Raw genomic sequence first — 21,555 nt, 5'->3', positions numbered from 1 at the left:
GAAGGCGGCCAGCGGTCGCCGCAGCGTTTGCAGAGAACCGAATAGAAATGCTGTCGGGGCGCTCTGTACGAACTCTTCGGACACAGGGTGGCGTTGTGAGAGGCCTCCTTTGATGACGGGACTCCCCAGGAGTTGCTCGGTGGGCCCTCAAGCCTAAGACGGCTGAGGTTGATGGAAGGGGGAGAATGGGGCGGCTGAGTGAGTCAGTGCTAGCTCTCCTCCCTAGTGTGATGATGAAATCTAGGTCGCCAAAACGCACGTGTGCGCCAGGGGCCCAGGTGATTGTGTGGGTGGCCATCCGAGGGCCTGATTTGGAACGCGCAAGGACCCCTACCTGGTGCGGCCAGCTGTCGTGTGTTTGTACAAGCACCGGCAAGTAAATTTATAGTAATGCACGTTAGGCTGGATAGTGCAGCTAAAGGACACAAGATTTATACTGTTCGAGGCCGAAAGTCCCTAGGTCCATTTGTTGCTACTCGTGTTATTAGCACCTGTTGAACGGTTTGTAGTAAGGGGTACAAACGATCAGGAGAGGGACTGTCCCAAGTCTCTGATGGAAGGGTTGAAGGGATGTCAAGAGGTTCAAAACAACTTGACTAGTGGTTTCTATGTGTCGTATTGTCCGGTCTCAAGATTCCGTCCCCCTGAATGGAGGAAGCGCATCCCTTTTATAGAGGAAGGGGGTCGCTTTTACAAGGGCGAGGGTTTAGAATGTATACTCTACTTAGTCTTGTGGCTCACGTCTACCCAATCCTCCTCCTTCATTCTGATGAGTGCGAAGGAAGAAGGCGCCTATAATACTGTTGATGTCTCTTGTAGAATGTCAGGTTGATTACAGAATGCTACCCTGCTGCAGGGTGTGGGCTTAGTACAGTGGTTTTGACTTATTGGCCTCCTCCCAGCCTTGCTCCGCACGCCTTCTGGTTCCCGTGAGTCTTTGTCGAAGGGACAAGGGGTCGGGGTCCGGAGCGACGACGTGGTCAAGGCCTTCTGTCTTGGTGGACCTGAGGGGTCGGGAAGCGGGTGCTGCTCCCTCGGGTCCATAGCATGGTGACGGAATGTCCATTGTGCGTGGAGATATTAAGTCCTTTTCTGGAGCATAGCGGTTGTCGTATATCTTCATCGGGTTGCGTATCTCAGGGCTGAAGGCGGCGCCTACAACTCTACAGGGCGAGGAGCACGCACCTATACAACCTTTCGGGCTCTATGGCGCCAGGAAGGGTCTAAAGCACCTGTCCTGTCATCCCCTGGTAGTACTTTTCCTGCCAGGGTGCAGGGTATGGTCCTTGGAGCCATGGTTTGACCCGAACGTCTTGTCTTGCCTGTACTTATCATCTTGAGGGAATAGGGAGAAGTTGTCAGGGAGAATGAATCCAATCTTTAGATATGGAGCAGGGTGAGACTCGTTCCTTGCCATCGGGCGAAATGAAGACCAATTCCTATCTCCCGGTGAGACCGACCTCGCCCCTCTGGGGTCGGGTGAGGCGGAATCTATCCCTCAGCCCTTGGGCGAGACCGAGCTCACCCTCAAGGCGTCGGGCGAGACAGAGTTTATCCCTTGGCCCTCGGGTGAGACTGAGCCTGTCCCAATGGCGTCGGGCGAGACGGAGATTAACCTTGAGCCCTTGGGTGAGACCGAGCCTATCCTAATGGCGTCGGGCGAGACGGAGATTAACCTTGAGCCTCGGGCGAGGCAGAGTCATCTCCCAAAGGTGTCGGGCGAGGTGGAACCAAACTCCTGTCACTCCGAACAAGGGATGAAATGGCGCCCTTATGTGTCTAGAAGTTTTTTATGTTCGGTGGTTATTGGTTCCACCTTCTGGGGCACCCAGGTATTAGGTCCCCGACAGTAGCCCTCGAGCCTCTAGGTGATTCGAGTAGAACCACCTGGAGGGTGTTTTTTGACTTCGTCGAAGTTACTTTTGCTAGAGGGGCTGGGCGCACCCGATGGGGTCGCCCCCGAGCCCCCGGGGTGATTCGAGTAGAGTCGCCCGGGGGGGTTGTATCGGTCCCTTCGTGGGTAAGGCTGAAGGACTTAGTTTTTTATCAACTAGATGTTTTTCCGAGTGGGTCGTGGGCATCCCGTTCGCTGGGAACCGATTCAGGGGCTGACCTAACTGGTGCTTCTAGCCCTTGATTTCGGATCATTCACGGATCCTTCCTTAGTTGGGCCGGCCGGCGAGCTTCTAGGCCCTAGGTGGGCCAAAGAAAAAAGAATAGGCCTTCGTGGCTTGTGTTTCCCAGGTGGGTAGAGAGTCTAGATTCGCCTATGGGGAAGGCTAAACCGTCCGCTGAGATTTCTGGGGTGAGAGGATAGGGGCTGCAGGCCACGTGTCCCGCGACGTGACACGGTGGCGCTTGTGGCAGGCCTAGAGATTGAGGCGGACGGTTGCCCTTCTCATGTCTGTCACCCCTATAAAACCACGGGGTTTGCCCCCAAGGTTCCGTATTTCGCTCCCCAGCCTTTGCGTTCTGAAACATCCACCGCCAATCATCCTAGCCTCCTGCAGCCCGCATCACCACCATCGACCGGCTTGTGTTCATGTTGCAGCCACCAGTCAAGCTCACGCCTGCCCTCCCCCCTATTGCTTTAATGGAGTTGTGGGGCAGATCAAGCATCACCTCTCGGACGTCTGGAGGGCCTCGTCTAACCATGGGCCTTCTCCGCCCACTGTCTACCGATCCAGGGAGTGGCTGCTACCTGGCGACGAGGGTGAGCCGAGTGCCGCCTGAAGGGTATGTCAGTCTCTTTTGCCATCTTCCATGAGCAGGGATTTGGGGTACCCGCGCATAGATTCCTTCGGGGGCTGTTGGATTACTATGAGGTAGAGCTGCAGCATCTAACTCCCAATGGGATTCAACACATAGGTAGCGTTTGTTGCCCTGTGTGAGGGTTTCCTAGGGGATTCGATCCCCATTTTGATCTGTGGTGCAGTATTTCTTTAACATTAGTTTGTCAAAGAGGAAGATTGGGGGGAAAGATGTGAACACGCTGATGGGATGTGCCCAGCATTCATCTGTGCCATACCCGGTCGAGGGGTTACCCATACATGCGTCTAGCGACATCCAACAAGGGATGGCACTTGCAGTGGTTTTATGTTAGGGATGATGTGAGTGCCACCCTACCGAAGTATAATGGACGTCCTATTGTGGACGTTCTAGAGTCGTGGGGCTAGGGCATCCAGTCCAAAGACAAGAAACACATCTCCGACTTCTTTCTGCCCTCCTAAGCCCTGAAGGATCGGGGTGTAAAGGGGACGGGGATTATCGGTGCCTACCACGCGAGGAGGGTGCCGCCCCTGATGGTGCGTGTGCTTCCCCTGCATCGGATGATGCCTGGGATATCGTTCGAGGGGATGGTGCTCGTTGACGAGGGCACTCCCTTACTCGGAAGTGGCGCAGCGCATCAAGGAGGCGATGAAGCCAACGAAGGATTCTGTAGGCAGGGTCCTCGACATTGTGTATCTGGTGCCTAGACACCCCCCAATGCGGCCGAAGCCTGGATTCTTTGAATTCGTAAGCCCTCTTCTCCAGTGCTCTTTTCTTTTTCCTGGATCTCCATTTTTTAACACTTGCTTTATGATGTTGGGACCAGCCGAGGGGGCTGGTCTTCAAGGATAGTCTGGTTCCACTGCTGAAGGACAAGGTCGTTGGCAAGCAGCGAATCGACTCGTGGCCGAGCGGGACAAGAAAGCAAGGGAGGAGATGAAGAAGGCGAAACGACTGAAGCAGGAGGCACGGGATCGGGGGAGGAGGACGTGAGCAGTGAGGACGACGATGATGACGAGGTAGCCATCGGCGTGGATTGGGATGTCTTGGAGGACGAGGACACGCTGACAAGTGACCACCCATCCATGCAGGGGCCCTTCCCTTTCCATGCGGAGGGAAGTGAATCGATGAGGTCAGTGGAGGCTGGTGAGTCCGCCGCTTCGCACGGTGTGCCAGCCGAGGACCGGTGGACGGGGGGAGGGCGGGCTTGCTGCCGCCAACCCCGAGGCGACGATGGAGGGGAGCAGCTTTGGTGCTGCACCCGGTGAGATGATGGAGGGGGGCGGCTCTGGTGCTGCGCCTGACGAGACGATGGAGAGGAGCGACTCCGGTGCCACGCCTGATGAGATGAACCCCCCTGCCCCGAAGCAGGGGGCAGGCTTGAAATGGTCCTGCCTAGATGAGTTGAGGTAGGGATCTGGGGATCCATCCCCAAAATGCTTCCGCCGGCCGAGGACGTCAATGTAAGCTGCTGATTCCCCTGTTTTCATTCTTTTTCCATTTCTATTTTGACTTAATGGTTATTACCTTTGTGCAGGTTCTTGCGGACGGGTCACCCCCTGGGGCTGGCACCCAAGAAGAGTCTTGCCCTTCAAGCAGGACAGACGGTGTTGCTCGGAAGTCACCCCATTTTGGGCAGGAGTGGTGCCCGATGTCGGGGCCACGTTGGCCGACCCGACTGCACCCGTGGTGGCTCCCACGCCCGTGGAGGTTACTGAGCGAGCGGCCTCCTCCATGGCGGATGTGGAAAAGCCAACCGAGAGCCGCATACCACTGGTGGAGGTGGTCGTGACCGCACCAAGCCAGGATCAGCCGGGCACGGCCGTGGTGGCGCCCGAGGGCGTAGTGCAATCCGCGCCACCAGGGGCCCAGGTGGATCTGCCCGTGGCGCTCAAAGTGGCCCAGACAGAGGAGGGTCCAGCCGGAGGGTCCTTGAGTGCAGTGGTGGTGCCGCACAGGGTCAGGAGGGAGCTGCCCCTAGCCCCTTTGTCAGGAGGAAGCCGCTCCCCTATGCAAGGAGAGCCGCCGCTCTAGTGGATGGCCGCTCAGGACCCGACGTCGGCTCTTTTCTCGCTCGATGATCATTCCAAGAGCATGGAGCAGGAGGGTCTTGACATCGGGATCTCGACCATGCTGAACGCCCTGGATCAGGCCAGAGGAGCCCTCCATGAGATCGTTATCCCTACTACTCAGGTATTTTCTGGGCTTTCTTCTTTCTTCGCATGTTTTTGTGTTTTCGCATTTCTGATACCAGTCTTCTTCCTCTTTAGGTTCTTGTTGCTCGTAGCCGAAATAAATCCCAATTCCTCCGCGAGTAGAAGGTGGAGTGGGATCGCCCTCTCCGAGGAGGCCTGGCTGTGAGCAGACATGGCCGCCTAGCCTTGCTACTGCCCTAGGAGCGGGAGGCCTAGGCGTGTCAGGACGTGGAGGAGGCACATGGGATGTTCGAGGATCTATCGGCGAGGTCTAAGCTGGATGGGGAGGAGATTGCCAGGCTCCAAAAAAGAGTGAGATGAGCTACTGCAGAGGAATGCCGTGGCCAATGAGAAGGCTGGCGAAGTTCTAAAGGAGCTGGAGATGGAGTGGGAACTCCGGCGAGAGGCCGAGAGTAGGGCCACAGCCCTCTAGCAGAAGGTGGGCAAGGACATCGAGGTGGTCCGCTCTCTCCGGGTGGAGCTCGGTGACGCGGTGAACCGAAGGTTGAGCGCTGAAAACGTCTCTGTCAAGCTAGAAAAAGAGGCTGCCTATGCACGAAGGGCCCTTCAGGTTGAGAGCGATGAGCACGATCTTCTACAAGCTACGGTCGGGTGGTCCTTAATGCCCTGAATGTGACGGAGCCAGTGGAGACCAGCCCACTCGTGGCTCGTGTCGCAGGTATCATGGCTCGGGTGGGTCAGCTTGAGGAGAGTGCCTTTCACGCCAGGATTACCCAGGCCTTCACCGTCGCCCACGCTCATTACGAGAAGGAAATCAACCTAAAGGTGATGAGCAAAGGCTTCCCGTCCACCTATGAGGATGAAGAGCTAGAGGAAATGGAGGAGATGGTTGCTCCCCTTGCGAAAAACCTAGCAGACAATCTAAAGAGATGGTTCTCCCTCTATGGGAGTAATTAGTCAAACAATTTTGAGAACAACTTATATGTAATATGTGGACAAGTGTCGGTATTTTTCGGGTCTGGACGCTTTTTCGTGATTTTGTGTCGTAATTTTCGTTTTGTTTGATTTTTTTATGATCTTACCAATATGTTCCCCTGAATTTTGCTTTGGTTTTGTGAATGATGTGAGGGGATTGTTTGTAAAGAAAGAAAGGAGGTAGCCATACCTTCACCAGCCCCCGAGTAAGGTCCGACCCCCTACATTTGCTAGGGTTGGGGGTTACTAGAGATCGGAACTGTGGTTTTGATGATAGGGTCGACGAAGTACATGGATGGCATCGTAATATTCCCCGCCCTATGTTCCAACAAAGATCCCCAACTGGGGATTCTATGGGCTCGGCAAGGTGGGGCCTTCGAACCTGTGTCCCTGTATTGATTGGCTCGAGCCCTCGAGCCATGTTAGGGTCTGATAGGGGTCGGCTGTTATTTGCGTGTTACCCCGTCCTCGGTTTTCACAATCGGAGGGGCTGAGTGAACGGCACTTGCCTCGACGGCTCAAGTATCACGCTCAACAAGCTCACTAACAGGTACATTCATGTGGAATCCGGGTCCATCATTTGCTGATGGGGTCGGCAGAGCCCTCTGGTGGCACTCCACTACTTCTTAACCCGCCTCCCGGTAGATGCCCGAGCTGTTCGATAGGCTCTGGCGGCCTGATGGCCTCTCATCGATGGAGATTCTGTGGGTTTGGCTCGGGGTTAAAATCGAACGAGAAAAGGTCGAGACGTCCCTGTCCGCTTCTGAGCGGAGTCAGGCAGGGCCGCTGGGGCTTGTCTCGGTTATTTCTCCCTGGCTCTGTTTGGCATGTGGCGGCCTCGAGCCCTTCGTGGACCGACCTTCGAACCTTGGCCTGTGGTCGCCTATATCGAATGAGGCGACGGCCGTTTCGTGATGCAACACGGAGCGTTGGGATGTTTTGCATATGTATAATATAATCAAAATGAAGGCGGGGTCGGTAACGTTACCGTGGCGGTATGAGTGATGAAAAGCTCCTACCAAATGTGTCCGCGTGGGGTTCGGACCCTGATGTTCGCGATGAGGTTGGAGTAACCTGCATAAGAATTGCTATTCTTTGTTTTTCGTATCTCGGTGGTGATCTGAGCCATTTAATTAACTTGGGGAACCTGACAACTTCTCCTTTGGGAGAGACTCTATAGGTGGACCCCTCCAGACCCTTCTTGAGAAGGCAGACATTGAAGTTGGAGATGCGAGGGGCATTTGAGCATGGTTTTTCTGGTGAACGGAAACACCATAGCCACTGAGGTGTAGGGTCTGCTAGTTCGTCCAGTTTTACTCGAAGTTCTATGCCTGTATTCCATACTCCCCGGTTTCAAGCGTACGGAGGGGTCAAGTGAAGAGGATGTCTAGACTAGTAGTCATCCTCGGCAGCCCCCGAGTGATGTTCGTGTCCCCGCCGTTTGACGGGGGTCGAAAGCTCGTGAATGAATTTTATTGCATAAAGTAAGAAAGCTGAGATGCTTATCTTTCTTTGGACATTCATTCGTTGTGTCTTCTGGGCCGAACGGCTGGCCTAGGAGATCCAAAAGGTCCTATTGTCGGATCGTCCGTGGTCCTGCATGGGGAGGTGAAGGGCTGTCTGCCTATGTGGGTGCCTTAATTGCCACGTCTGGAGTGGGTCAGTAGCGGGCCATACCTAGGCAGTGCTCAATTTGACCAAAAAAGAACACCTCGTCGACCGGGGTGCGTCCCGTCAGTTCCGGCGTGTCCCCTTAGATATCAATCAGCATTGATTCCGTATTTAAAGAGGGGAAGGGAGAGGGTTTTTCGTCCAACTTTTCGCCTTTCCTTAGCTACCGCGCCTCCTCTTTAAATAGGGAGGGGGAGAGGAGTTCTCATCCCACCTCCTCTTCTGCCTCCGAGCCGCTATCTCTCCTTCTTCTTCCTTTTCGCCGAACACGTCCATGCGTCGCGGCAGTTCGTGAGTGAGGAAGAGTAATGCTAGAGAGAGAGAGAGAACTCACAAATTTGCTCACGAGTCTAGGGCGTGATGTCGAGCCGGAGGTTATCCAACATAGATGAGATGGTGCGTGCTACCCTTGCTGAGGAGTCGTTGCTGCTAAAGGAGAAGAGGCGCCGGTGGGCGTCGTACGTCGTCGACTGTGCCGTCATCCGCTATGCTCCTCCTTTAGCGAGAGGCATTTCCTGCCCATACGCCGTTGTCAGGGTTATGGCTGGGGATGATGGTGTAGTCCCCTGGTGCTCCAGTGGAGGCGTCGCTGTCGAGGTTTGCGGCTGACGACGACGACGTAGTCCTCGGACGCTCCGATGGAGGCGTCGCAGATGGTGGTGCCTTTGAGGATCCAGCAAAGCGGCGGGATATCGGGATGTCGCCGATGGAGAGAGTGGCATGGCGACCGCAGTAGACGAGCTGGCCCATGTACACGCCCCAGGCGTCACCGATGGAGAGCGTGGCGCGGTGACCGTAGTAGACGCGCTGGCCCGTGTACATGCCCTGGGCATCGCCGATGGAGAGCATGGCGCGGTGACCATAGTAGTACTTGTAGTAGAGCCAAGCAGAGACTGTAATGAAATAACTTTGTGGGGAAGCCCCCGAGTAAACAGTCCTCTGAATTTATAAGTATATTGTTCCTTTTTGTAATGAAATCGCTTTGTAAGTGATGAATTGTGTAAAAAATGAACAAAATTACATCCTTTGCTTATAGCAAGCAATTTTTTATCTTTCTCCTTTCTATAGGAATGATTTTAGTGCTTTCCGACCCTTCTCATGGTCTAAGTCATAAGAAGCTAGGAACATGGGTGAACTAATTCTGATTGAACTGGTGAGCAAAGAGGTTGCAGCCGCTGGGGCATGGGTGTCCCATAGTCCTACCAGTTGTATTCAGAATTGGTTCCCAAAATCTTAGCCCTTAGGACTCGTTTATGAGGCGAATGGAAAACTTAGAGAATGTTTGTAAGTATAACACAGGAGTTTTTTTTGCAAGCGTAATACTTGTATTACATATGTCATATGTTACGATCACATGTCAGCCCCCAAGTGAGGTCTGTCCCCTCGTGATTTGTAGGGGTCGGAAGTCACTAAGGATCGGGGTTCTGTTATGACAAAATCTGATACGGAAGAAGTGTAAGCTTATTTTAAGGATAGAAACAACATAACTGCTCGATGTTCCTAGGCATTGGTGAAGACCTCGCCGTTGATGGTTTTCAACCAGTAGGCGCCTGGGCAAATTACTTCCACGACGACGTAGGGCCCTTCCCAGGGCGGGGAGAGTTTGTGGCGGTCCTTGTTGCTCTGCACAAGACGGAGGATGAGGTCTCCGACATTGAAGGCTCGACCCCCCACCCGTCGGCTATAGTATCATCACAGCGCCTGCTGGTACTTAGCCGAACGGAGGAGGGCGATGTCACGGGCTTCATCTAGCTGGTCCATGGCGTCTTGGTGAGATGCTTCGGCCTCCTGTTCGTCATATGCTCTGATTCTTGGTGCTCCATAGTCGAGTTTGTTGGGAGAACGGGCCTCGGAACCATAGACCATGAAGAAGAAGGTGTGTAGCCGATGGCCCGGCTAGGAGTTGTCCTTAGGCTCCAGAGCATGGCCGGGAGCTCAGCTAGCCAGCATGCGCTGAATTTGTTCAATCGGTTGAAAATTCTAGGTTTGAGGCCTTGAAGAAGCATGCCATTTGCGTGCTTGACTTGCCCGTTTGTCCAGGGGGTGTGCGATGGCTGCCCAATCGATCCGGATGTGTTGTTCATCATAGAATCGAATGAATTTCCTACCGGTGAACTACGTTGCCATTGTCTATGATGGAGTTTGGTACTCTAAAGCGATGGATGATGTCGAGGAAGAACAGCACGGCTTGCTCAGATTTGATCGTGGATATTGGTCGATCTTCAATCCATTTTGTAAACTTGTCTATGGTGACAAGCAGGTGGGTAAAGCCCTCGGGCGCCTTTTTGAGTGGCCCAACCAGGTCGAGCCCCTAGACCGCGAAGGGCCATGTGATGGGGATCATTTGGAGAGCCTGGGCCGGGAGGTGTGTTTGCCGAGCGTAGTACTGGCACCCTTCGCAGGTGCGTACAATTTGCTCGGCATCGGCTACTGGCGTGGGCCAGTAGAAACCTTGTTGGAATGCATTCCCAACCAAGGTTCTTGGTGCGGCATGATGACCGTTTAGACTCCACCGTGGATGTCGCCCAGTAGAAGTTTTCCCTGTTCGCCAGGGATACAGAGTTGCAGAATTCTGATCTGACTTCGTTTGTAGAGTTTGCCGTCTACAAGAACGAAGGACTTGGCGTGTCATGCGAGCCGTCAGGCTTCTGTCTTGTCTGCCAAGTAGCATGTCATGAAGGAAAGTAATTGAGGGTAAAGCGTTTCCCCAGTCATCGGGAGGGTCGGACTCCACTGCTAGGTCCTCTTCACGCTCCATGACCTCGGGGTCGGGCAGAGTAGTCGGTGGATCGGCCCCAGGGGGTCGGACTAGAAGGGCCATCGTCAGCTTGTTCCGACCTCGCATAGCGTACTGAGGGTTTGTGTTGATCACTAGCAAAGACGCCTGTTAGGACTGGCTCTCGGCCGGATGCTGCTTTTGCAAGCATGTTCGGCCGCTTCGTTGAGGCGCCTAGGGATGTGATTGAGTTCAAGGCCATCGAACTTGCCCTCCAGCCGTCGGACTTCTTGACAGTATGCCCTCCATCTTGGCGTCATGGTAGCATGACTCTTTCATGACCTGATTGACGACCAGCTGAGAGTCACCCCTTGACGTCGAGGCGTCGGATGCCTAGCTCGATGGTGATTCGTAAGCCGTTGATGAGCGCTTCGTATTCTGTAGTATTGTTTGATGAGGGGAAATGGAGCCGAACCATGTACCTCATGTGGACCCTGAGGGGAGATACAAAGACTAGTCCTGCTCCGGCGCCCTTCTTCATCAGCGATCCGTCGAAGGTACATTGTCTAGTACTCTTGATCAACGGCTGCTGGTGGCATCTGGACCTCGGTCCACTCCGCGATGAAGTCAGCCAGTACCTGAGATTTGATCGCTGTTCAGGGGGGGCATAAGAAATGCCCAGATCCATCAGCTCGAGTGCCCACTTTGCGGGTCTTTCCCCGTAGTGGTCATGGCTATGGACTACCCTCGCCGATGGGGAACGATTGTCACTACTATCACGGGGTGTGACTCAAAGTAGTGGCATAGCTTCCTTTTGGTGATGAGGGACGGCATAGAGCAGTTTCTGGATTTGGGAGTAGCGGGTTTTGGAGTCGGATAACACCTACGCTGATGAAATACACAAGGCGATGCACCATTGAAGGCATGCCCCTCTTCCTTCCCTCGCTCTACTACTAAGGCAGAGCTAGCCACTTGGGTGGTGGTCGATATATACAGTAGGAGGGATTCTCCGTTGCATGGAGGAACTAAGACCGATGGTTTAGTTAGAATCGCTTAAACCATGTCAAGCGCCCTCCTGAGCCTCGGCCGTCCACTCGAAGCGGTCAGCTTTCTTTAGGAGCCGATAATAAGGGGGAGTCCTCGTTCACCGAGGCACGAAATGAATTGGTTGAGGGCGGCGAGGCAACCCTGTGATCCACTGAACCCCCTTTATGTTTTGGATCGGGCCCATCCTTGTGATGGCTGATATCTTCTCTAGGTTGGCTTCGATGCATACTTGGAGACGATGAAAGCCCGAGCAGCATGCCTCTCAGGACCCCAAAAAACATTTTTGGGATTGAGTTTGATGTCGTTTGCCCGAAGTTTCGCAAAGGTTTGCTCAAGGTCGGCGACCAGGTGGTCAGGCTCGTTTGGTTTTGACTATGATGTCATCGACATAGGCCTCAATGGTTTGCCCGATGAGGTCTCGAAGCAATTGAGCATACAGCGCTGTACGTTGCCCCAGCATTCTTTAGACCGAATTGGCATTGAAACGTAGCAAAACGATACGAAGGGGGTGATAAAAGATGCTCGCGAGCTGGTCGGACTCTTCATCGCGATTTGATGGTAGCCAGAGTATGCATCAAGGAGTAGAGGATTTCGCACCCCCCGAGGTGGGAATCGACTATTTGGTCTATTTGTGGTAAAGGAAATGGATCCTTTGGACATGCTTTGTTGAGGCCAGTATAATCGACACACATTCTCCATTTCCCGCTCTTTTTTGGATAAGAACAGGATTTGCTAACCACTCTGGGTGGTATACTTCCTTAATGAATCCTATGGCTAGTAGTTTGGCTATCTCTTCGCCGATGGCCCTGCGTTCTCCTCGTCGAAGCGGCGCAGGCGTTGCTTTACCGGCTTGGAGCCGGGAGGATCTGGAGAGTATGCTCGGCGACCTCCCTCGGGATGCCCGGCATATCCGAGGGTCTCCACGCAAAGATGTCTTTGTTGGCGCGGAGGAAGTCGACGAGCGTGCTTTCCTATTTGGAGGAGAGCGTGGTCCCGATATGGACTTTTTTGCCCTCAGAGCTGCTGGGATCCAAGAGGACCTCCCTGGAGCCTTCTGCCGATTTGAATGACCCGGTTGATTTCTTTGCATCGGGTGCCTCTTCGACAACCTTCTCCCTAAGGGTGGCGAGCTCTTCGGAGGTGATGACTGCGGATGCGTGTCCGCAGCATTCGACCTCACACTCGTAAGCGCGCTGGAAGGAGATGCCGATGGTGATGATCCCGCGGGGGCGACATCTTCAGCTTCAGGTACGTATAATTGGGAACGGCCATGAACTTCGCGTAGCATGGTCGCCTAGGATGGCGTGGAAAGTCCCGGGAACCCCACTACATCGAAGGTGAGGGTCTCAGTCGGTAGTTGGACCAATCCCCAAAAGTGATGGGTAGGTCGATCTGCCCCAGTGGTACGGCTTGCCTCAGGCATGATGCCATGGAAAGGTGCTCGGATGGGATGGAGATCGTTCAGTCGACGCCCATCTCGTCAAGCGTTTTGGCATACATGATGTTGAGGCCGCTGGCCCCATCCATCAGTACTTTGGTGAGCCGCTTTGGACCGACGATCGGATCAACGATAAGCGGGTACCTTCCCGAGTGTGGGACGGCATCTAGATGGTCAGTCCGATCAAAGGTCATGGCAGATTCTGACACTAGAGGAAGGCTGGTGTGGCTGGTCCGGCGGTATAGACCTCGCGGCATGCGAGCTTCTGGCGACGCTTGGAGTCGTAGACCGTTGATCCTTCGAAGATCATGAGGGCGCGGTCGGTGTTGGGAAGGCGTCGTCCTTCTCCTCTACGTCGTCTATGGTGGGAATAGGTTCCTTCCCTTGCTCCCCTTTGTTGAGGCCCCAGCCAAGTATTGGCATGAGGCCGCAATCCTTGTATAGATGCTGGCCAGGAAGGCATGGTTTGGGGCATGGCCCCTCAAGCATTTTCTTGAAGTGTGTTCGGAGTGCCTTCCGTGGGCTTCTGGCCACCTTCGATCGCAGCGCCAGAGCGAGTTGTCACGCCGTTGCTTCTTATTTTTCTTTTTGGCGAGATGGTTGGAGGCGCCTTCGCCGACGTCCTCGTCCCGCCTCATCTTTTCGTCGGAGCGATCAAAGATGGCTCCGACCACCTCCTCTCTAGAGGCGTGACTGGTGGCGATGTCCAGGAGTTCCTTGGTAGTTTGCGGGCCCCTGCGTCCTAACTTGTGGACCAGGGATTCGCAGGTTGTTCCGGATAGAAAGGCTCCTATCACGTCGGCGTTGGCAACGTTAGGGAGCTCGTTGCACTATCGAGAGAAGCGCCGAATGTACCCGCGAAGGGTTTCATTGGTCTTCTGGCGGTAGTTCTTGAGGTCTCATGGGTTTCTAGGGCATTTGTACGTGCCCTGAAAGTTGCCCACGAAGATCTCCGTCAGATCCGCCCAACTCTGAATAGCATTGGACAGTAGGTGCTCCAGCCATGCTCACGCCGAGTCGGCCAAGAACAGCGGGAGATTGTGAATAACAAAATTGTCATCACTCGCACCATCGACCTGACATGCAAGCCGATAGTCTTCGAGCCAAAGCCCGGGATTTGTTTTGCCAGAATATTTAGGGATGCTGGTAGGCGGTCGATACCTTAGGGGGAACGCAGCGTTGAGGATGTGTCGGCCGAAGGCCTGAGGGCTTGGCAGGTCAGGGCTCAGGCTTTAGTCCTCATTGTTGTCGTAGCGTCCGCCACATCGGGGATGATAGCCGCGGCGTGCTGCTTCTCCATCGTCGCCATGGGCACGTCTCTGAGCGTCGATGATGCTACGTACATCGTGGCCATGGCCGAGGCGTTGATGTACTGGGACGACGGAGGGCTGCCCGCCGGCTGGTGGTGTTTGGTGAATGGACGTGTCCTTGGTGGGACGCACTGAGGGCATGCGCTGGCTGGTGTCGGGTTCACGTCATCGAGACAACGAACTTTCCGCCTGCTGCGCCGCTGCACGGTCGAGCAACGTGCGAATCTCCTGGCGTGCGTGGCGATCCTTGGACGTCGTGGCCTCCGGAAGGCCATGCAGCAAGGCAGTTGCTACAGCGATGTTCTGGCTAGCTTGGGCAAAGTGAGGAAGGGTCCCATCATCGGTGAGGATCCTTTGATGTACAGTGCGGGCCATGGCGCGTGCGCGCCCCTCGTCTTTGCGGCGTTCAATCTCGTGATTGATGTCCGCATATTCCCGGACAAGCCCTTGCCTGGCCTCATCAATCTCTTGCTGACAAGCCCTCAGCTGCTCCATCCTTAGGCGAGATGGGGCTATCATCTCTTCCCCGGATCTACTGTCAGGGTTGTTTGTAGGGGTGACCTCTTCCCTGGAGGCGCTTTCAACGTGACCTTCGGGGGTCTGCATCATGAAGCACTCCCGGGAAGGGTGGTGGCTCTCCCTACTGGAATCCGAGCTAGAGAACGATCCCGGCTCCTTGTTGAGGAGCTCGTAGAGGGTCTCCGTATCCTGCTCAATTGCCCCCACGAACTCGATGTCCGTGGGTGATTGAACCATACGTAGCGCCAGAAGGCGGCCAGCGGTCGCCGTAGCGTTGCGGAGACCAAACAGAAATGCTGTCGGGGCGCTCCGTACGAACCCTTCTAGACACATGGTGGCATTGTGAGAGGCCTCCTTTGATGACGGGACTCCCCGAGAGTTGCCCGGCGGGCCCTCAAGCCTAAGACGGCTGAGGTTGATGGAAGGGGGAGATGGGGCGGCTTAGTGAGTCAGCGCCAGCTCTCCTCCTAGTGTGATGATGAAATCTAGGTCACTGAAACGCACGTGTGCGCCCGGGGCCCAGGTGATTGCGTGGGTGGCCATCCGAGGCCTGATTTGGAACGCGCAAGGACCCCTACCTAGCGCGCCAACTGTCGGTGTTTCGTACAAGCACCGGCAAGTAAATTTATAGTAATGCGTGTTAGGCTCGGATGGTGCGCTAAAGGACACAAGATTTATACTAGTTCGGGCCGAAAGTCCCTACGTCCAGTTTGTTGCTGCTCGTGTTATTAGCACCGTGAACGGTTTGTAGTAAGGGGTACAAATAATCGAGAGAGGGACTGGTCCCAAGTCTCTGATGGAAGGGTTGAAGGGATGTCAAGAGGTTCGAAACAACTTGACTGTGTGTTTCTGTGTGTCGTATTGTCTGGTCTCAAGAGTCCATCCCCCTGATGGAGGAAGCGCATCCCCTTTTATAGAGGAAGGGGGTCGCTTTTACAAGGGCGAGGGTTTAGGATGTATACTCTACTTAGTCTTGTGGCTCACATCTACCCAATCCTCCTCCTTCATTCTGATGAGTGCGAAGGAAGATAGACGCCTACAATACTATTGATGTCTCTGTAGAATGTCAGGTTGATTACAGAATGCTACCCTGCGCAGGGTGTGGGCTGTAGTATAGTGGTTTTGACTTATTGGCCTCTCCCAGCCTTGCTCCGCACGCCTTCTGGTTCCCGTGAGTCTTTGTCGGAGGGACGAGGGGTTGGGGTCCGGAGCGACGATGTGGTCAAGGCCTTCTGTCTTGGTGGACCTGAGGGGTCGGGAAGCGGGTGCCGCTCCCTCGAGTCCATAGCGTGGTGACGGAATGTCCGTCGTGCGTGGAGATATTAAGTCCTTTTCTAAAGCGTAGCAGTTGTCATATATCTTCGTCGGGTTGCGTGTTCCAGGGCTGAAGGCGGCGCCTACAACTCTACAGGGCGAGGAGCACGCACCTGTACAACCTTTCGGGCTCTGTGGCGCCCGGAAGGGTCTAAAGCACCTGTCCTGTCATCCCCTGGCAGTACTTTTCCTGCTAGGGTGCAGGGTATGGTCCTTGGAGCCATGGTTGACCCGAACGTCTTGTCTTGCCCTATACTTATCATCTTGAGGGAATGGGGAGAAGTTGTCAGGGAGGATGAATCCAATCTTTAGATATGGAGCAGGGTGAGACTCGTTCCTTGCCGTCGGGTGAAACAAAGACCAATTCCTATCTCTCGGGTGAGACCGACCTCACCCCTCCAGGGTCGGGCGAGGCAGAATCCCTCAGCCCTCAGGCGAGACTGAGCCTGCCCTCAAGGCGTCGGGCGAGACGGAGTTTATCCCTTGGCCCTCGAGTGAGACCGAGCCTGTCCCAATGGCGTCGGGCGAGATAGAGATTAACCTTGAGCCCTCGGGCGAGACCGAGCCTATCCTAATGGTGTTGGGCGAGACGGAGATTAACCTTGTGCCCTCGGGCGAGGCAGAGTCATCTCCCAAAGGCATCGGGCGAGGCGAAACCAAACTCCTGTCACTCGAACAAGGGATGAAATGGCGCCCTTATGCATCCAGAAGTTTTTTACATTCGGTGGTTATTGGTTCCACCTTCTGGGGCACCCCGGTATTAGGTCCCCGACAACTTGGATCAATCAATCAAGTCATTTCAAGTGAGTATCAAGAATGATTCTTAGAGAGAGGTCACTTCTCTCTAGTGTAGGGGCTTGCCACCTATGTGTAAGTGAACCAAGTGTGGTACTTGAAAGGCTAACATGGAAGTGGTGATCCAAGGAACATTTGAGATGCTTAGTTGAAGCAATCAAAAGGATTGATCAAGAAAAGCAAGCAACACCCAAAAGAGAGCTAGTCATGATATTTCAAGTGGTATTCTCAAATTGATACTCTCATGCAAGCAAAGATCAAGAGTTAAAGCAAGCCAACCACAACAAGAAAGTGCACTTGATCATAAGTGGTATTCATTTTATATGGGTGAAGAATGAAATTCAACATGGTATCTATTAGTCTTCACCAAGCTTATAATTAGACTTCATATTGCTATTGGAGTAATAAATTGGAATCTATGTGACTATCCTCTACTCCAACATAGCAAAGGTATCATTGTAATGTGCATGATCATTTCATCCCTTACTAGTATGCGGTTAGTGCATATAGTACATGCTTCATAGGATCATGCATAACAAATGAAATGCTTAAATTCATAGCCTACCACTATTGTTTGAATGATTACTTGATCTAGTGGTTATAACATGAATTTGTTCATGAGCTAGTGAACCCAAGTATTTGACTCGATTTGGATTGCTAACAAGTGACAAGTACAACATTGGCAAGATTACCCTTGCAAGAGGTGTGAAGAAGCTTGTCATTGGTTCAAATCGGACTTGGAAGCTTAGGCAAATCAATTTAGTTCAAGTCAATCATAGAAGCTCATGATAGTGATAAGAGTACAAGCACAAGACAACAATGTAAATGGATATATAGTTTGTTTATTTTAAATGGTATCTAGACTCAAGTATTTTATCAAGAATCTACAAATGATGTCTAGATCAACTCACAAGTGGTATCCTACAAGTGGATGTATAGATCAACTTACAAGTGATATCCTATAAGTGGTACTCATGAAGATAGCAAATATTCAAGAAATGTTTTTTATTGAAAAATCCAACAAGTGGTTCCATACTAGAAGATTCTTTCAAGTAATATCACATCTACACATAATATCAATCATGCAAGAGAATGGTTCCACAAGTGATCCTCAACTTTAAGTGATTATCAAATGAAGAATGCATCCCTCACCTATAAGAGCTCAAGTGCATCAAATGGATGACCCATGCTATCACATAGGGGGAGGTGTCACACAAATTGGTATCAAGATCAAAGATCCTATGTGTGGTATCTCAAGAAGCCTTACACAAGATACTAGTGGTATGAGTTACAAGTGGTATCTACAAGTGGTGTCATTCCAACAATCAAGTGATGTCCATAAAAAATGCAAGATTCTAGCCTCAATCATCTACCCCAAACGTATACCTATGCATCAAAGAGAAGCTCATCTTTTATGGGAATTGATAACAAAGGGGGAGAGATTGTACAAAGATATGAAAACTTTGAGACTGAGATTGTACAAGGGGAAGAGATAAGATATAAAATCTCAAAGAAGTAGAGGTTGGATATGGACATGGACAAAGAGGGAGCAACATTAAAGAAAAGAGATGGATCAAAATTCTTAGATAAGAGAAGCATAAAAGTAGGGGGAGCAAGCTCATGAACTTTGATTGATTGCATTTGATATGTGCATATTCATGTGCTTGCTTGCATTGCATAAGCTTTCAAATTCAATATGCATGCTTGTATGGTGTATGCTAGTTGTAGAACTTGAATGATGATTTGATAGCTTGCATGCATAGGATGATAGCTAGACACTTGATATGCTTTTCAAGTAATGCTAGTACCTTGCTTTTAATGTTGATCTCACAAGGTATCTAGTGCTTTTTTGTTTCCAAGTGTTATCTAGCTAACCATGGTGCTAAGGATGAACTTAAAGGTGCAACTCCAATTGGTACACGCTTCAAAGGTTTATTCTATACACCTTAGCATCATTTTGTAGTAATTACTCTCCCATAATTTTAATCTATGCATATGTGAGACCTTCAAATCAAACACTCTAGCACATATGTAGGGGGAGCTAATACTACTATCTCGGGTTTGTGGTACTTGTCCAAAATCATTTTCACATGGTAAAATTGCTTGGGCAAGCAACATGAATCCAAAAGAGCTTAATTTCCATATCTTTGTAGAGTTGTCATCAATTACTAAAAAGGGGAAGATTAAAAGGTCCTTGTGTAGTTTTGGTAATTGAGTGACAACCTAGGTGGACTAATTGTGTTTGTGTGAGATACACAGGTGATTAGTCCACAGGTACATATGTGTGAGCAACATATGCTATGAGGGTGAAAATGGCTTGGAGATGTTGCAAAGCTCACACATGTGATGATGAAGGAGCTCATTGCACATAAGACATGACATTGAGTCATGTGATCAAGGTGGAGAAGATCAAGACAAGACTTGGCTTGATGGACCGGTTGCAAGCGTGAAGGGCAAGTCGGAGGCTTTGGAGCGATGGACCGCGTGGCGGTGAAGCTTGAGCAAGACTTGGCGCCGATGGACGAAGGCAATGGTGAAAAGCAAGTGATGTCAAGATTGATGAACCAATATGATCACGTGATGATATGAAGTGGATCATATCATTGTTGATCATGTTGGTGCATGTATTGCATCAACATTGGAGGAGATGGAATGGAATGCGCAAGGCAAAGGTATAACCTAGGGCATCTCATTTCACCGGTCATAGGTGTGTATAGAAGTTGATGACCGGGTTTAGGATAGATGGTCGTACTATCAAGAGGGGCAAACTCGTTTGCATATCGGTCATCTAGTGCCACTTGAGTGATCTAACTTTGCATCGTCGCTAGGATCAAGTGGCGTGGCAAGTTGAGTGGCTAATCCTTTAGGAAATGATTGTGAAAATGCTAACACACATACACATGGTGGTGTATACTTGGTGGTTGGCACATTTGAGCAAGGGTAAAGAAGTTAGAGGTGAAAAGGAGTTAGTCGCGCTGGTCACAGAGTGACCGGGCGCGTCCGGTATGGTGACCGGACGTGTCCGGTATTAACGATGAACTCAGCGACCGGGCGCGTCCGGTATGGTGACCGGACGCGTTCGGTATTAACGATGAACTCAGTGACCGGACACGTCCGGTCGACACACCGGACATGTCCAGTGTTGTTGACACCGTTTTTTGCACGTGTCAAAATAATCGGAGTGGATCAATCGGCAAGGGGAAAGTTATTGAATACTTTGATAGCCAATGAAAGCCAGTTTGTAAAAATGGTTGCCGATAGTTGGTGATGATCGATGGAAAGGTTGATTTGGACTCGGGCGTTGCCGATGAGGTTGGAGGAGTTGTTGTCGATGCCGATGAAAGGAGGCTTGAAGACTACTGCCGATGAGACAGGGAGTATGCCGATGAAGGAAGACTTGAAGATTACTGCCGATGAAGCAGGGAGTATGCCGATGAAGGAAGACTTGAAGATTACTGCCGATGAAGCAGGGAGTATGCCGATGAAGGAAGACTTGAAGCCTACTGCCGATGAAATAGGGAGTATGCCGATGGGAAGGAGGACAGTGAGATTTCCATCGTAGTTGAGGCGGACAGGGAAATAGATAGGAGTTGATTTCCTTTTCTGTATTTGTTAGGTTATGATTCGTGTAAGAGTCACGTGTTTCCTTAGATATGGGATTGGTGTCCTAGTTGTGTTTGGTTGTGTCTCTTTAGATCAGGGTATAAATATGGAGTAAGGGGCAATGTAATAAAAAATATATCAATATCAAAACCAACTTTTACTCCTATTTGCATCTACTTTTCGGCGACTTCGTCAATTTGCATATTTTTCTTTTTACGAGTTCTCATTGATTCGGCGAGCTGCATCGCTTCAGTGCGATCTTCGGCGATTCTCGAGTTCCGCGTGAGCACCTCTTGGCCGTGGCTTCCGGGCGTATCGCTGTTGTCAGGACCAAAGTGTTCGTTTCTTCATCCTTGTCGATTAGCAGGTCAAATCGACTGGCACACTTTGGATATCGATTCGGGTATTAGCCCTTTGTGTTTGCAGATCACTTTTGCATCAACACATCTTTTGGCACGCTCGGTGGGACTCTTCAACCAATATGTTCAACTCCGAGATCGATCCAGGGAACATTATCGCAGTATCAGAAGAAGATCTCAAGGAAGAACAGAGGCAGGCTATGGAAAAGGCTGTAGAAGAATACAAGCAGCTTTGTCTGAGATCATTTAGCTTGAACAAGAGTGGACAAGTCATCCAGAAGCAAGATTTGCCGTTGCCTCGGCAGGTTACCTTTGACTCCAATCCTGGTAAACTTCAAGAGATGGTTAATTCTGCAGTAAATCATGCTTTGATTAATCATTCCAATGTGCTGTCCAATACTGTTCATAATGCTGTGGTTCGAACTCTCAAGAAGGACAAGCGGCGCCACATTATGTTGGGGCCTGCCTATCATCAACCAGAGCCGGCATCTGTCAAAACTCCATCGGCTCCTTCGGCCGTTGTGGGTACAGAAGTTACTTCCCCTCCAGTATTGGTAGGTTCACCTATCTACAATCTACACCAATATAATCAGATCAGGTGTTTACCAGGAGGGCGAGTTTAGCTTAATACAGATCTATCGGCATCAGCTATGTCAGGCCCTGTGTCTCAGAATAACCAGATTCCTACTAATTGGTGGGGATATGGCATGCCTCCAGAGTCATCTGCTTTCAATCCTAGATTACCTCAAGTATTTGATGCAGCAGGAAGAGCGCCTATATCATCTGGCCGTTTCGCCGATGGCTCAAGTGCCTCAATATGCCGCAACTACTTCTGTACAACCAACTCCAGGAGGTTTCCAGATGCCTATGATTCAACGTTCAA

This window comes from Miscanthus floridulus, chromosome 7, assembly GCF_019320115.1.
Source record: "Miscanthus floridulus cultivar M001 chromosome 7, ASM1932011v1, whole genome shotgun sequence".
Taxonomy (NCBI): domain Eukaryota; kingdom Viridiplantae; phylum Streptophyta; class Magnoliopsida; order Poales; family Poaceae; genus Miscanthus; species Miscanthus floridulus.
This window is presented reverse-complemented; position numbering follows the sequence as displayed.